Genomic DNA, 17,787 nt, shown 5'->3' with positions numbered 1-17,787 from the left:
CAGAAAATCATTAGTGTTGAAGTCCAGGGTTTACTGGCTAGAAAGGAGTGTAGTTATGCCCATCCTAGTCAGCAAGATCTGTGTGCACTCAGCTCCATCAATAATATGAAGATGGTGTTTCTTAGTTACACCATGGATAATGGCTGGAAATAGAATGAAATCTAATTTCAGTTTTAAATCAGCTGTGAAATCAGAAAAAACTTAGCATCCGTGACACTAGGACTTTTTTATTATTGACTCTGTATTTATACATATGTAGTCCACAAACCCCAAAATAATGTCCATATATATATGAATTTTAAACCAGAAGTGGTTAAATTTCACACATCATCTGATTTCAAAGACTTTTTGTAAGAGACTTAAGAAAAGAAAAAAAAAATCTAAAAAAAAAAAAAAAGTGAAAACTGCAAAACAAGTATCAAAGGGTGTTAAAACTAAGCTTACATGAAATTTCACACCAATTGGCTGCCTAGATTAACCAAAGAATTTATGCTCTCTTTTCATGATACCATTATAGCTTTGGAGTCATTTCAAGGTACTGCTTTCATACACTTGAACAGCGGGAGTTGCATTTGCCCACAGAAAGGCACACTCATGATTGATTGCTTTACCAGGTGGCACCTCAGATACTGTGTCTGGTATGTAAAGGTGTTCCAGCTTTCAGTAGACTTTTAGGACTTTTGTTATATTTGAAAGCTCTGATATTTAATAAAAGCTGATGCTTTTGGTTCATTTACTGTTATTGCCCTGAGTGTTTCCTGGAGGCTAATGAAGTACAAAGTCCTAAATGAGCCTTTCTACATGAGGTAACTCTCACACTGTGTTGTGCTACAGCTTCATTCAGATCTTCTCTGAAATGAGCTTTTGGTAATATTTTCCCCCAATAAAACAAAAAAAAAAAAAAAAAACAAAAAGAAACAAAACAAAAACAAACCACACAAAAAAACCCCAAACAGTTCATGCAAGGAAAAGTGACACAAGAGAAGCGCAAGGACACCATGCCTACATGGCACTGTGCTTGAGTCAACAGGACAGCACAGCTTTTGGACCATGATAATCTCCACAGGCAGCGCTTGCTGCTCTTCAGCACGGGGATGTATGAGCTTCTTCGGGCCCAATGATACCTTTCAGAATATTTTTGTTACAGGACTTAGCACATTGCTAAGATGTAAGAGGCGATGATTGCATTTTTTCTTTTCCACTTGTTCCAGTCTCTCTTTCTGTGGAAGTTTCCCAGTGTACAACACTGTGTAAGCTTCAGGGGATCTATTTCACTCAACCTTTTGCTTGTTTCACTTTTTTCAGGTATGCTTCTGGTTTTTTGACTTGCACTGACTGTCAGACATCTCTTCTGTCACAGGTCTGCCAAACATTCCCGTCGGAGATTCCTCGTCTTGCCTTACACAGTCCTGCTTTCTCAAGAACATCCTGTTGCAAAGGATCTGCATTTCAGTTATGATGTACTGGATTAAAAATAGAATTATCCAGAAATGATTTATCTCTTAATTGTTAGAGGAGGAAATCCTGGAAAGGGAAAATGTTGTGAAGCATCTCATTTCCCAGAAAAAAAAAAAAACAAAAAACCAAAAAAACCTATGGAGAATTTTTAAAATCACTTTGTCAATTCCTTAAAACACAGTTTTCAGGCAGAGAACTAAGAGCTCAGGAAAGCCTGAGCTCTGCCCACTTCTCTGAAGTCTGGTTAGGCATCCAAAGTCATTTATGAACACTGTCCATATGATTTTGGAAAGGGGAAAAATCAACTAATTTTGTTGATTTGTGACTCGTCCATAAAAATAAGAATCTTCATCACTCTTATCTGGTCTGCTTAGTCCACTTAACATGTATGTTACTCAGAATGAGAATTTTTCTCTCTGTTCAGTACAGTTATGAAACTAGAATTACAAAAGGTGAGAAGATGGTTCTGCTATCATGTAAAAAAATATTACAGAATTTACGGAAACATTTTTAGTGTTTCAGACTAGAATGTTTCATGACTCCTCAGAATTTATTTCAGGCTAATAAGATGAAATGACAGTGAAAACTTGCAAGCCAGCTTCTAGTCTTTTCTCCGCTTCCCACTCAGATGTGCAGGACATGAGGTAGACAGATAAAGACCTAATGACTGAACCAAGTTAAGGAAAGTGCGGTACCTATAAAGCCCATGTGTCCTGACTCTGCATAGGGCAACCTAAATATTAAACTATATGTGTAAGAGCACTGTCCAAATGCTTCTTGAACACCATCAGGCTTGGCACCATGGCCCCTTCCCTGAGGAGCTTGTTTCAATGCTCGACCACCCTCTCAGAGAAGAACTTTTTCCTAATACCCAACCTGAACTTCCCCTGATGCAGATTTAAGCCACTCCCTCACATTTAGAAAGAAGAGATCAGCACCTCCATCTCTACAACCTCTTGTGAGAAAGTTGTAGACACCATCTGTAGGGAAAGGATCAGGATCATCAGAATTTGCAGCAGTTCAGAGACTGTTCAGATCTGCTATACAGAGAAAAATTTGCTCTGCACATTAACCTCTTAATTCTGGAATTTACCCAGTTTTCTTACTCAGACCTGTACCTACTACAATTTTGTCTTTTACCACATTTCTTGAGACAGTCTATAAAAATCTGAACAGTTCCTCTGTTTTTGGGATTGCTGGTTTTGTAGGCAATCTGACAATGGTGAAAGTCAAAGAAAAAAGATGAAAGAACAGACACCAGCTGGCCTACCCTTGACCTATGAGATCCTTGCTCATTTACCATTTTTTCACTTCCCCCCATCCCCACTATTAAAAGGTGGTAGAAGTAGAGAGCATTCGGGACAAAATATTCATGCAAAATGTTTCCCCTTCGGATCTGACATTTCAGGCTGCCACTGTCAGGCTGGTATAATGCACTTCATTATCAATAGCTCTAACCAACACTACCTCTCCTTCCAAATCTTTCTGCTTGTGTATCATAACTGAGAAGAGACCTAGAAACTTTGAATCCCTGTAATACCTGAGCATTGCATGCATCCATAAGAGGTTTTAGCATCAGACAACCTTTCACAGACAAAAGAGGTATGCCCCAAAGTTCCAAGGTCTGCACCTAACTAGGAATAGAAAAATAGTTGTCCACAACCTGGTTAAGGACCTCAGCCACTAGATAAATGTGTTGAGGTGTTGTCAAGACCAATCACCATGACAAGGCAAGCTTATTTATTCTTCTTCTTGCTCCTAGGTCTAGGCGACTGCTGCGGTCACACACAGAGACCTGCAGCTACCATGACCCCACAAACATGTTTTCTTTTTGCTCAAGAGAAAACAGTGCCTCTAGGACAGTCGCAAACCGACACACCAAGTCATTGACTGACCACACTGCATCTGGGAGCTGCAACCATCCAAGTGCTACAGCCAAGGCAGGATGGCAAATGTTGAGTTTTTAATGACACCTACTGCACACAAAGAGCCATGGAAACTCCCTCGATCACCCACCACACAAACTGTGACAGTCAGTGCATGGTATCCCTCAGCGCCTGGAAAGAGCAGTGGGCCACATCTCTCCTCTCAGCTGTGGTGAAGTTTCAGCAGTACTCAACCTGATCCCAGAGGCATTTACATGGATGTAAAACACTGGGAAAGACTGGATTTATTTTTATTTTAGTGCAGCTTTAATAGTAGTATATTACCTTCAGGAACCGCAGTGTGGTAGAAAAATAATTCGGTCTTCGACAGCAAAGAGGAGTGCAGTGAAAATACATATATTCCATATGAAAATAGGCTAAGAATGTTGGGGCTGTTCAGCCTGGAGAAGAGAAAGCTGCATGAAGACCTCATAGCAGCCTTCCAGTATCTGAAGGGGGCCCACAAGGATGACGGAGTGAGACTCTTCATCAGGGGTTGTAGCGACAAGCAAGGGGTAATGGGTTCAAACTTAAAATGGGGAAGTTTAGGTTAGATGTAAGGAGGAAGTTCTTAACTGTAAGGGTGGTGAGGCACTGGAACAGGCTGCCTGAGGAAGTTGTGAATGTTCCATCCCTGGCAGTGTTCAAGGCCAGGTTGGACAGAGCCTTGGGCAACATGGTCTAGTGTGTGGTGTCCCTGTACATGGCAGGGGGGTTCCTTTCCAATCCAAACCACCCTGTGATTCTCTGATTCTATATAGCTGTAAACAACAGACCCAAAAGTTGGGAGCCTGCTCTGTGTTCTCTTCTCACTGGGTTTTGCACTACCTGCACTAACCCAAATCCCCTGGGATGTGCAGGAGGCCATCTGTCCTTCCTGTCCTCTCAACTACAAGCTCAAGGCAAACACCCATCAGCCAAAAGTTTCAGACTTTCCACAGAGGACAGGGCTGTTGCACCTGTGCATTGCAGCAAAGTCCACACTGCCACCATATTCAAGCCATGGCAGGAAAAGCTCTTGCAAGCATGGGGCCTGGCATCAGCCCAGCCAGGAGAAGCTGGAGCTGTGGCAGCATGAGTCCTCTGTCCCAATTCTTCCCCTGCAGCCGCAGTTACTGAACTGATGTCAGCACATGGGGTGCATGGAGGAGAGGATGGACATCTTGCTCTGCCTACAGGGCCAGGGATAAGCTGCCCAGTAGACCCAGCCACCCTTCCCTTCTCTGCAGTGGCATGTCAAAGACTGGGGACCATTTGATGTAGTCTGCTTGGCTGAGACTACACCAGGTTTATTAAAGGCTGTAATTTCACTGCTTACATGTAGAGGCTTTTTTTTTAATTAAAAAAAAGCTATGTTACCCTGCCTCAGGAAAGTCATCAGAACCACCCTAACTCAGAGACAGGGGAAGCCCTCAGTCATTTTGGGACTGCCAAGTGCTGCTGCATCTCAGAAACTTTCATAGAACCATAGAATCAGCTAGGTGGGAAAAGATGTTTAAGATCACCAAATGCTTGAAAGTCCAGCCATCACCCCAGCACTGCCAAGTCCACCACTAACCACTGAGGGCCTCATCTACATGATTTGTGAACACTTACAGGGATGTTGATTCCATCACTTCCCTGGGCAGCTTGTTCCAATGCCTGAACACTCTCTCTGTGAAGAAACATTTCATAATACCCAATCTAAACCTCCCCTGGCAGAACTTGAGGACATTTCCTCTTCTCCTATTGCTTGTTACTTGGGAGAAGAGACTAGCCACCTCCTTGTTCTATCTTCCTTTCAGGTAGTTGTAGAGAGCAAGGTTCTTCCTGAGCCTCCTCTTCTCCAGACTAAACAAACTCAGTTCCCTCAGCTGTTCCTTGTAAGACTTATTGTCCAGGTCCTTCAGGGATTGGAAAATCTCTCCTTTTCTCCCCCATTGTGCTATTATGATGTTGTTATTATTTGCACTGCAGTGGTGCTTAGAGAATTCAGATGAAGGCATAAGTCTCATAGCACTAGACACAACACACGCATGCAACAGACTGTCCCTTCTCCAACACACTGTCACCTAAATGGAGACAGCAGACAAAACTAGGAGGAAGAAAATACCTGTGAATCCATTTACTATCATGGTAAATACGAGTTGACTCTACTTTCTTTCCTGTCAGTAAGGGATTTGCTCCTGCAAGATTCAGAGAAGCCATCAGACTATTATTTTGTAGGAACCACATTTTCATGTTATGTCTGAACTGATTGAATGCCCCGTTTTCACAGAGCTGAGGCGGTCCTCCTGCCCTTCTCCACATCTGTGTGCCACAAGCTCTTGAGCTCAGCTGACCTCCCACTGAACTGATCTGTGGGACACGGGGGGGGGACATACGACCTAAACTGACAGCAAACTACCACAGCTGCAACAACTTAACAGCTTCCTGCTCCCTGCCTGACCTGGGAAACACCACCACTGGCACAAGAGAGGCGAGGGGGGTGATGAGAGGTGGGGGCAGGACTACCCTGTTAAGTGGCAGTAGCTGTTTGATCACCTCAAAGCATACCGCACCCTCAGGTACACTAGCTTAGCCTTTTCATAGCAGGAATAGTGAACTTTAATGTTTTCCAGCTGTGGATTTCCCAGAGGAGTAGTGGACCTAATCCACAGACACAGACCAATGCCAAGCATACTCCCTCCTTGGAATTAGTCTGCCAGTGCTGCAGGTGTCTGGAGGTAGAGCATAATGGCAAGCAGCATCATATACGTTGAGATAAATGTTGTATTGCTTCCTTTGAAATTACTGCAAGCTCTCTCTGATCAATGAGAAGAAAAAAGAAAGAAAGGGGAAAAAATATCCCAAAGGTTAAAACATATTTACCTTTCAGCTGGCAAAGAACAGGGAAAAGTAATGTTGGATATCCAGTGGTTTATCCTTGGCAACTCTGCTTTGCTAATGCACCAAACTGAAGAGGAAAAATAAACCATTCCTGGCACCACAGCTCTGGGACTTCTTCAGCACACAGAGCTCCTCCACGGGAAAAGAGCAAGCACAATGCCTAAGCAGAGCCTCTTCACATTTGCTATTGGAGAAACAGCCAGGCAGCAGTGGGAAGACAAGCAAACCCCAAACTCTCCAAAAGAGTGTCCGAAATGGATTAAACCAGGAGGAATTAGGTCATGGGGAAAACATTTTAGGTACATTAGGTCTGTATCTGATCTGGTTGTGTTGTGTAGATACCTCAATTTACTGAAAGCCAGAAAAAAACCTGAGCATCCATGAGTTTTCAAAATTGTAAAACATGTATCCCCCAAATGAGATAGATAGAGAAGCGCAGATCTATTTATAGCTCTGCTACAATGACTTCTCACCTAAAAGGTCGTGTACATGTCTTTGACCAAAGATCCATTGGTGCAAACTTACATGAAGGGCAAACCTACACTACAAGGTACTCATTTTGTGTCAGGGCTCACTGAGCTGACAAACAGGGTATTGGCCCAGATGTTTTCTTAGAAGGAGTTGATAAACAAAAAATACAAAGCATCTGGGCACATTCCCCAGTAAAACACAATCACATTTTGCTGCTGTTTACCCGTTAATCCTCAACGAGCACGATAGTCCACCTGCAGTAAGGCAGGAGAAAAGGGATGTGCTTGTCTCCAACTCATTTACCAAAGGCTAGATCTTTGGCAGGGTGGCCATAGTGTTGTATTTACACAGGCATCAATTTAATCAAAAGTGACTTTACCTAATAAAAGCCTAAATAAAATCAAGTAATGCCTTCAAGATTTCACCTACAGTTTAAAGTGTTAAACAAACCTCCCTACACTCAGAAGGAATATTCCAGCTTTCTTCTGAGATGCCTTTGCAAGCACACAGCTTCGGATAAAAAAGGAACTAAGGTTTGACATTAGGAGAGAGCAGGTATGCAAGGATGCAAACATTTGTGTGCTGGAAAATGAAATTATTCAGAACCTGAGTTGAGGAGGACTAGAAATATCCGATACCAGGAAAATATCACAACGCTTATTTTCCTCCTGCCTCAGGAGGGATTCATCAAATGCAGTAGTAAAAATACATAGGGATTGCAAAACTCTTAATTTTGTCACTTGCTACCAAAACAATTTCAGCATCCCTTGACTGATATGTTTTGATTTGATCTGTTGAACTCACCCTACGTATTTCATCTTAAGCTAGCTCAATATTCAGCAGTGCTTTTCAGTGGTGTCAGAGTGCTGCCTCCTGGGAAGGAGCAATGAGGGAGCTCACAATCTTCTCCATTGCTACAAGCCACCACATCAGTGCTCTCTCACCGCTTGAGGCTTCTTGCTTAAAGAGACTTACAGGTTCCTTGCACTACATCACTGGGGTACCTGGTCTGATCACATAGCCCAGCCACAGGACTGCAATTCCCTTTCCAAGGATCAATACACCACAGTCTAATGTGGAGTCTCTGCCAGTCAAAGCATCTGGGGCCATTTCAACATCAGACTCACCTAAAACAAAGTACTTTTGGGAAGCCCGTTAGGAAGATTCGGATGGATTTGAAAATCTCAGCATTTTATGCTTTGGAATAAAATAAATCATTTGTGGTCACCAAATTGCTATCAAGTATGCAATACACATAGCTCTGCTGGAGTACCAACACACACGGAGAAAACACATAGTTTGTACTAAGCCAGATATATGATGATCTATTTTTGTTTCCCACTGTTTTCTCTACCAGAATGTTTTATATCATAAACCTGAATATGATTTGAAAAGCATCGAAAATTTAGGTTTTAAAAGAGCACAATTATTATTTTCGAACTCTCATTTTACTGCCTTGGGTTGTATCTGCTGTGGTATGTACTTGTTACCTTCCATACAGTCTTTGCTCCTCCTCATAACTTGAAGCACTGTACATTTTAGTTACAGTGGACCCTTTTGATTCAAATATGCATCTACCTCCATTACTAGCTCACAACAATGTCCTTCCTCCCATTGCAGTGGATCTTTTCCTAAGAAGCCTTTTTAAATACAGGGAATTCAGAGCCTGCTCACTCCAACATACCTACTTCCAGTCCTAGTTGAGACATCAAGGGCTTTTTCAAGGTATTTTTAGGTGTAAGAAATTAAATAACATACTGTTAGCCTATCCAGCACTGATGTATGGATCATCTCAGACCACGAGCGAGAGACCCAAATGTCTAAAATGATCAGCAAGTTTGTTTGTTTTTCTTTTGATGCCTACTCTTTTGAAAGTGCCCTTTGGGACACAGAGCAAGAGTGACACTGTGTGCAAGAACTCCGAACCACTGCTTATTTGGCAGGGAAGTGTTTCATCTGGTAGCGCACCCAGTAACACTCACTTCTCAGCAGCACTCCTTCTTCCCAGTATTTACAGCCCACTGCAATGTGGGAGGGCCATGAGACTGCCTCATCCCTAAGTTCAGCTTCTATCCAAAATACAGTATGGAAACAACAAGGGGGGTGGAGGAGGTGGTACATTGTTAGACATCTCCAGGGTAAGCAAATCGTGAGAAACAGGCAGCAAGAGGTTGAGAAGACTGGGTTTTGCCAGATAAATTTAATCAATTTTTGGATGGGTTGCACAATTAGTGGATGAAGGGAATATAAGAGATACAATGTGTTTGGATTTTAGTAAAAATATTTGATCCTATGTCCCATGAAATGATCAGCAGAAAAATTAGTCCAAATTGGCTTGGGAAAGAAGTATTAACATATGGGCTGCAAACCGGCTAGAAGACCGGAAACAAAGGGTAACGATAAACAGCAATGAATCGAAATGGAAGGACTTTGTTTGTTTTTTCTTTCCCAAGGTGTTAAAATTATGGCGTTAGTATGGGTGTCATTAAAATGCATTAAACATGTGATCAGGGATGAATGAATGATTTGTGCATAAATGCAAGCTGCAGGTTATAAAAACTTGGGGAGAAATATAAACAAAAGCAAGGAATTAACAAAGAAAAATTAATTTTCAGAGATATTAAGGAGTTTCTGTTGGAGCCTAGAAATTGAAAGGGTGGGAGAAGAATCAAGAAGGGATCTGAACTAGGGCAGTGATACTGAGGAGGAAAACAGTCTGAAAGTAGTGAGTTAAAAATGGACCTGATCGCAGGCTGCCCAGTTTTCAGGCTGTAATCCAGCAAATTCCCTAAGCAGGTGCTTAACTTCAGGTATGAAAATAGTTACTGAATCACTGAGAATGAATCTAAAACCTCTAAAAGTTTGTTGGATTGAGACCAGGACTGCTAAGCCCCTTGCAGATCGAGCCCTTCGCCACTCTCCCTGCATGATGCATCTTTCATCCACTCAATACATATTTAGGTTATGGGCTCCATGGGCTTGGAGGGGCTGGTGTACTCAGCAGCTGTGGATTCTGCTCACACCAAAGGATTTTGGGAGTCCAATTTCAGCTCAGCTTCAAGCAGAAAGAAGACTGAAAATTCCACACTTCTCCATGGACAAAAATTTCATCAGCAATAAATAGTTTCAGAACAGCCCAGAGGATTTTGGCTTATACTCAGGTTTTCATTGACAGCAAGACCACACAAACTCCATAGAAAGTCTCATTGAAAGAGGTGTTTCAAAGTGAAAAAATACACTATCTTACCCAAAAAAAAAAAAAAAAGAAAAAAGAAAAAGAAAAAGAAAGAAAAGTTAGACCAGGTCTTTTCCTGAGTTTTCCTTTACATGATTTCATAGAAACTGAAACCAGTTTACAAAAGAGCTCAACACTTTACAGGATTGGGATTTTCTAATGGAAACTGTCTGATCTGCCCTTCTTTCCTTGAATTTACCTAGTACCTTCTTCTCTTTGTGATAACAAATACTGAAATGATACTACTGATTTCTGCATGCCTTGTACAAGAAATTCTAATCTTTTATTCCCACCTGTAATTCACATGTTATTCAGCGTTCCTGCTCCTCTCCAACCACAGCCTTTCCCTCTCCACCTCGTCAGAAATGTTACATCCAGCTCTGCTTGGCCCTGAAAACTCGCAAAGGTTTGTCACTCTTCACAGAACATTTCTGCTGGGCCAACACTTTGTGGGGAAAACAAAACAACAAAACAAGCCAGAAAACAGCATAGTCACAGTCACAGGATCTTAAGTGTTTTATAAGGTCTCGTGGCTTTGTCTATGGTCCCAAGTTCTGGAGCCATAGATTACAGATGAATTTTCATCTTTGCAGCAAAAAATATAGGAGGTTGAAGCAAGGCTTTGGTGTTCAAACTTAGAAGGAGTGAAATGTACCACTGTTTTTAAGCTCATATGTTTTAGGGGAATCCTTGCTTATGGTACATTAAGGTTTATGCTGGCAATGTAGCAACTATTGGGTGCCACCCGACAATTTGCTACATTACTATTGTACCCCTTTATCAGAAGGCTTCATCTCATCACCTGCTGTCTTGCAGTACCCCCAATGGCTCTGCCCTGAACTCCACCTTGGACTGCACCACTACTCAAAGAAACCTCCATCATTCAGAAGGGGAAATGCACAGGGAAGACTCTGGCAACCCTTTTTCCTCCACATCCAGGTGGTTTTGATTTGGCACTGACTCCAACTGTCGTCAGAGGACTTCTGGGTAGCAAACATGCAAATGGAGGTCTACCACTGACCATTCCTCCTCTTAATCACCGAAAGGCAGGAGCAGAGAGCTCCCTCAACAAAGCCCCTGTCAGCTCAGCAGTGCTTCCCCACCACCCCCTAGCTCCTGCCCTCCTTGAAGAGAGATCTATTCCACCACCCCTAATCCTGGTGGGTGAAAAGGAGCTGCTGTTGGGCTAAGAAACTCATCCCACTTCAGGTTGTGATCTCTAACTGGGAAGTTACTATTGTGGCACATGAGCAAAAAAGCTTTATCAAAAAATGTTACACAATTAAACACCTCAGAATTGGTTAAAACTGAGCAGGATGGTGCCCACCATCAGAGGTGCTTAGGCTTCCAGTGACTTCACAGGGCACATCAGACATACACCTTTTCTTGTGCAGTACCATGCAGTTAGCAAGGTTAATTTCCATCTGCTTTCCAATCTTCTTTCTTTTACTTTTCCCCAGTGATGATGAAGTTTTAGAAATTTACAAAAAAAAAGGGAGATAATAACTAAATGGGAAAACTCCAGAGGAGAGAACTTTGCCTGTGATTGCAGTACATAGGTGTTAGTATCACCTACGTAGGAGCTGGAAAGAAGGTTCAACCAGTTGATGCACCAGCTGATGAAGCAGTTCATTTCCACCAACTGATGAACAACATGTTTCCATGAAAACTATGGATTTTGCCTTTCCTTGGCCAACCACAGTTTGAAGGAAGATGTGGGTGACCATGTGGGGCTCCTCAGAGCACTGAAACCTCCAGCATCCCTGGCTAGTGGTCATGCTGACGTTCTCTGAACAAAAACAGTCTGCTCACTGACAAAGACTTTGGAAGCTATTCAATGAAGAGCTGTTTTTTAGCATCACCAGGGAAGTAAAATTCCCTGTTAGTACAGGAGCCAACTATCCCAGCAAAGCCCTTGATCCATCCCGCTCTTCCATGATAAAGCCTTCCCATGGCTTTGCTTTGGTCTTTTCCTGTAGGATTTTCTTATGGAGTGCTGAAAAACCTGAGCTGTGGTGGGGTCATAGGGAATAAGTGGTTGATGAGTTCCTTTGAGCTCAGCACCTTTTTTTCAGTGGCCTGTGATTTGCAGACACTTTGCCTTGGTGATAGAGGTGATCCCTTCCAACTCCATGCTACTTTTTAGAGCAAAATTTGATTTCTCTTGTTTACAAAGTATTGCCCCCACTAATACAATCTTATAGATTATAATAATTCCTTGGTGTAAAATATTTAGTAAGTAATGCCCCCAACACGTTGTGTTTTCTTTAAGTCTTTAGCTAAAATCATTTTATAACATTTGGGCTGTCGCCGATACTATGTTCCTTCACCTCAGCTCCTTGGTTTGCTCAGATTTCTGCCAGATTTCTTAATTCCTCCTCATGCCAACTGAGATGATGTAGGATGTCCGGGCCAGTACCATGCTGCAGCCTGTCAAAATGTGATGGAAGATGGCCCTGAAGCCTTCCTTGACTTAAACTGCAGCTGTCATTTTCCATCAGTGCCCACTGTTGTAGCTTAGCTCCTGCTGGCACAGCACCCTATGCAGAGTTGAAGCTGTGTTTTTTGCCACAGGTCTCCACTTTTCACACAACTGACACTTTTGTATCTCTCTGCCCCCCAAAAGGCTCCCTTTTTCTCCACTGACTTTTTCTTCTCTGGCCCTGTCCTTCTGTGCCTAACGTCCCATACAGTTCTCTTCCCTTCACTCACACTGCCATGCTTTCAGCAGAGTTATTAAGCCATCATTAGTGGGAGCGGAAAACAAAAGGATTCAGAGGAACCTCTTCCTAGGCTCTCAGTGTCAGATGCAGAGTATTTGCAATGGGGCAGGGTTGGCAGCAACATCTCCCCAGCACGAGACCCTGCTCTTAGGATGACACTTCATCTATGCTGACTGGGGAACACCATCCCAAGTGGGGCTGGTAACCACAAGCCAGGCTCCCATTATGGTAGCGGCCACACATGCACCAGTACAATGAGAGGCAGCAGGTGGGTCTGAACCGAAGGGCAGGGAGCCCAAGGAAGAAATTAGATGATACCATTCAGCATGCTGAGCAGCAATCACAGGACACCAGATGCATTGTAGCTGCCAAGTTTCTGTAGGGCTCAGGAAGAGAAGAGCAGCATGGAAAGGACTGCGGGACACTAAAGAGGCTCTACTATGTTTTATAAGGAGCCCTTTTCGTATGGAAGGACCAGTAGAAGAAAAAGTGCACATTTGTTGGAAAGTGCCAACAGTAGACTAGCTGCACCCCATATACCACTTACTCCTTTACACTTCTTTTCCTAATCCCTTTCAGTTACATGTCAATCTCTCACATAGGATGAAAATGGGAAATAGCTTTTCGAGAGCAGAAGCTGGCACTCTGGCTTTGTGTCAGTCTATGTGAGAGCTAATTCACTCAGAGGATTGCATTTTTTTCAGTTGGCTGAAAGAAAAATGTCTCTCAAGTCTCACTGTTCTCTACAAGGCTGTAATGTACACAGACCTACACCAACAGAGCAGTGTGGCTTGATGGGCTGACATTTGCCAAGGCTGGTTTCACTGTCCTAAACTGTTAAAAATCATGGAAAATTTTTACTCTGCCCTTCTATCTGTAGCAGCATTTTCTATAACAGATGAATGCCATGGAAGCCTTCACATATTTCTCCTCGCAGCTCCCTGCTGGGGAAGTGTACCCCAGTGCAATGACTGGGCTGCCCAAAGAGATGGTGGACCTGAACCTAGGTCTCCTTGCAGGCATACGGACGTGTCCCCAGGTTCCTGACTGCACAAACATAAATCTTTGCCCCAGCAACCTTGCAATCCTGCACATAAGAGGCAGATGAAGCAGTACAGGAAAACAATGGGACAGCGCAAAGCCAGTTCAGACCAAGGATCCACCTTCCCCTGTGTCTTGCCACCAGCTATTCCAAAATTTACTTTATTGCTTTCTTTTTCTGTTGCAATACCAAGGCTGGGTTTGGTGCTTCCCCCTGCCTCCCACCACACTCACTCCAGAGCCCACCACTGGCAGTGTCCCAAGCAGCTGTGACACAGGCCTCTCTCGGGGAGGCTGAGCTGAGCTGGGCATAACCCTTCTATCCTCCCTTGTCCATCTGTCTGCATATCCACCCCTCCCCATCCTGAGCCCACACTGCTCTCCCCGGCACACACAAATGTCCATGCTGGCAAAGCCCCTTGGCAGAGGGGGCAAAGGGTGGCCAGCTCTGTGCCAAACTCATCATTGTACACCCTGCCCTTCCCGCCTCAGAAAAGCCTCCTGCACTTTGCTTGGGGTAAGCTGGCAAGAGAACTCCCCATGGAGCCCCCTCCCATGGCACCAGGATCTGTCTGTGTCCTTATGCCCACTCGTGCAAGAGTGGACAGTGGATGGTGCCAGCTAAATGGGTCAGTTGCTGCTGGTTTAGGGCTTTTATTTTTATGTGTGGAAGAATTACTTCAGGAATGGAAAATAAAAGAAAGTTAAGGAAACAGGAAAAAGAAATAAAGCTGATGTCCCCATGGTCCTCAGTCAAAACCAAAGCTGCAAGGAAATGAGAGAGAGATGCAAGAACGGGACGAGTGTACACGATACTTCCTCATGTATGCTCCTATTGCCATCCCACTCAGGAGACAATGGCAGCCAGTGTGCCCGGGGCTGGGCCCACTGTCTTCTGCCTGCCAAACAGCTGGCAAAATACACTGAATCGAACCTCAGAGAATGCCAGAGATGGACATACTTCGGGATAACTGTACGTGCTGTCCTGGTAGACAGAGGGAAGCTATGTCATTTGCAAGTGTCAGAGCTGGAGCTACCCGGGAAGTCCTGGTCCTCTCTTAAGTAAGCTCTGACCACTAAAAACAGGGGGTCCCCTTAGAAGGCAACATCCAAGTTAAATGGCAGATAGAAATATAACCATTAGGCTGTGAGATAGCATTTCCCTTTCTGTCACATGAAAGATGAGTTCATTATAGAACAGCCTCTCTCAAGCCTGTAGGGAAAAGCTTGGAGGCTCACAGATAAAACAGATTGAGTTATGTCTTCCTTTGCTTTCAGTGAGTACAAATACAAGGATTTTTATTGTCTGCAATGTTAGCAACATTGCATCGCACAAAAGACCTTGTTCATTTATCAGCTTTCTTTAAAATCTTTTGTTCACAAGCCTGCTTGTGTGTGAACACAGGAAAAATTCAGCTCTATCTAGTATCAGCCCACAGCTGTTCAGTGACAGAAGGACTCAAAAGCTACGGATACGAACATGGGAAAATCCACCAAAAGCAGAAGGAAGACACAGTAAGCAACAGCTGCATGACAAGAATATGCTCTTTCTGCAGTGTGAGAAAACATAAAAAAACAAGCTACAGTTACAGTGAGCATCAGAAAGCTGTCAGCAAACATTATAATTGAGGTTCAGCTGAGAAGATAAGCAGAATTACTTCTCCTTCTAACTTTAGGTATCTGACGTTCCTCTGGACGTGTTCTGATTCTCAGCAGGATTTGGAAACTCAGAGCCAGGAGCCGGGTCCTCTGAACGATCTTCTAAGTGCTGGAGTCAGCAGATTTCAATCTGTCTCTGACTTTCACAGGAAAAAGGGCAAAGTGAGCAAAAAAAGTGACCTGCAGTCCCCCAAACCTGCTAAATCCTTTCAAAACCCTACACATAATATTCTGATTATGCATAGCAGGGCTGTGTTTGGGTCACAGCATGTTGACCCCATGTGCTTTTTATGCTTCCTTAAAACAAATTCCAGGCACAGTAGATTTCTAAGCGTGTTCTCAGGACACAGGTCCTCCCTCAAGTACTTTTCCCCTAGACACACAGACAGAACCAGAGACCAATGCTGGCTCTCCCAGCTCTCCAGCAGTTTCAGCTTGTATTTCTGCATGCACTCCACCCTTGTAAGCCCTCCACTTTTAATTTGCCACCTCAGGGATAAACAAATACACAGCAGATCAACTATGTAACATTTGTAAAAATAATTACTGTCTACTTGAGATGTGCAAGAAAATATATAGAGCTAAATAAAGCAGAAGAGCCCATCTGCAGTTCCTTGCATTCAGTTCTTCACCATCCTTTGCCAGCCCTTTTCCAGGCCCTCTCAGGAGGACCCTGTTTCACTCCTGCACAAGGTGTTGCCACACCAAATCGAAGCCTTTCTTCTGCAGCTCTCATTAACAAGTACTGCTTCATTATAAAGAATCACAGAATCATAGAATGGTTTAGGTTGGGAAGGACCCTAAAGCTCATCCAGTTCCAACCCCCTGCCATGGGCAAGGACGTCTTCCACTAGGCCAGGTTGCTCAAAGCCCCATCCAAAAGGACTCTCTTTTGCAGAAGTATGCTCCTCTTTTCCCTTTTCCCTTCCCAAGCTTTCTCTGTATTCAGCCTCTGAGCCCTGCTTCTAAGGCAATGCTTGTCCCTCATTCCCAGCCTGCTCCAGAGAAACTGGGTAGCCTGACCTTCCCCAGGATGGAGCAATTCCTTTGTTATCTGAAGATAACGAGCTCATTCAGGTGCCAACAGTCTCTAATAGTCCATCTATTCATGGACAGAGAAACCAGCTCCACTCCCTTTTTTCCGAGTGAAACGTTTGTGAGATAAGAACACAAGAAGACAGTGCTAGAACATAAAGGTGGAAACCACCTACAAAATGAAACTGGTATTTAAAGACACTACATATCCTCTCTGATGAGGGAGGTGATTCTGTTTAGGTAGTGCTCTGACATCGGAAAGGCAGTACTGCTAAGAGATATGTTGCAAAGCTCCTTTAGGATGTTGCTTTATATCACAGAGCCTCAGTTTCCCATTTATAAAATAGAAATGATGCTTTCCAAATCTGTGGGTCACTGTGAAGCACCTGTTCTGAGGATGGTGATTGCTACCAGTGAACCTTATACTTAAAAATTTGAAACCCAAGAAAGAAACGATTCATGTCTGGGCATCAGAACAGCCACTAAGGTAAAAGGTCCTCTAGCCCAGTGCCCTGGCTCTGCCAGTGGACAGTACCTAGGGAAGAGTTGAAGAAGAGGATGAGGAGCTAGCAGCATTGCCCAAGGAACTAACTGCCCGTTCAAAGAGGCTATTGCCATGTCAAGATGAGATGAAAGCCTAGCTGAGATTTTTAGCATGCAGAGAAATGAGACAGCAGTACAAGAGAGTTTTGCTAGGGGCACAGATTTGCAACATCAGGGACGAAGAAAGATCATAGCTCAAAACAAGAATGAAACCAAGCAAGGTGACAATGGTGGAGGTCTAGAGGTTTCAGTGAAAGAAAGCACTGTGGAACTTGTGCTAGTGATTTTCTTAGTTAATAATGTAGTTTAGTTCCATTTACCAATAAAGCCCACATCTGCCAACAAAATCCACATCTACAGATCCTGCACACTACATCCTGAGCTACGTATATGGAGTTATGCCAATGGACAGCAAGAATCTGTCACTGCTTCTTGCTGTTTTTCAAATACTCAGGAAACTCCAAGGTGATGGACAAATGTGGCAGCCCCACAAACTTTGACCCAGCACAAGGGAAGATTCTTCTTCCCTGAGAGTGGTGCAGCACTGAGAAAGATTACCCTGAGAGGCTGTGGGATCTCCTTCCTTGGGTATTTTGGCTAGACAAGGCCCTGAGCGATTCAGCCTAGCTTGGAAGGCAACCCTGCTGTGAGCGGTGGATTGGACTAGATGACTTCCAGACAACTCTTTCTATGAACAGTGTTTCTCTGTCACTTAGATACATTTGCATCTAGGGAGACAGCTGAAGGGTAGCAACACCCTTTAGGGAGCATTAAGTTGTGCACAGGAAGTTGTTTATACCTGTGAACACCAACTTCAGAATCAGGGAAA

This window comes from Lathamus discolor, chromosome 1 (assembly GCF_037157495.1).
Source record: "Lathamus discolor isolate bLatDis1 chromosome 1, bLatDis1.hap1, whole genome shotgun sequence".
Taxonomy (NCBI): Eukaryota; Metazoa; Chordata; class Aves; order Psittaciformes; family Psittacidae; genus Lathamus; species Lathamus discolor.
The sequence above is the reverse complement of the archived record's forward strand: the minus strand, read 5'-3'. Positions refer to the sequence as shown.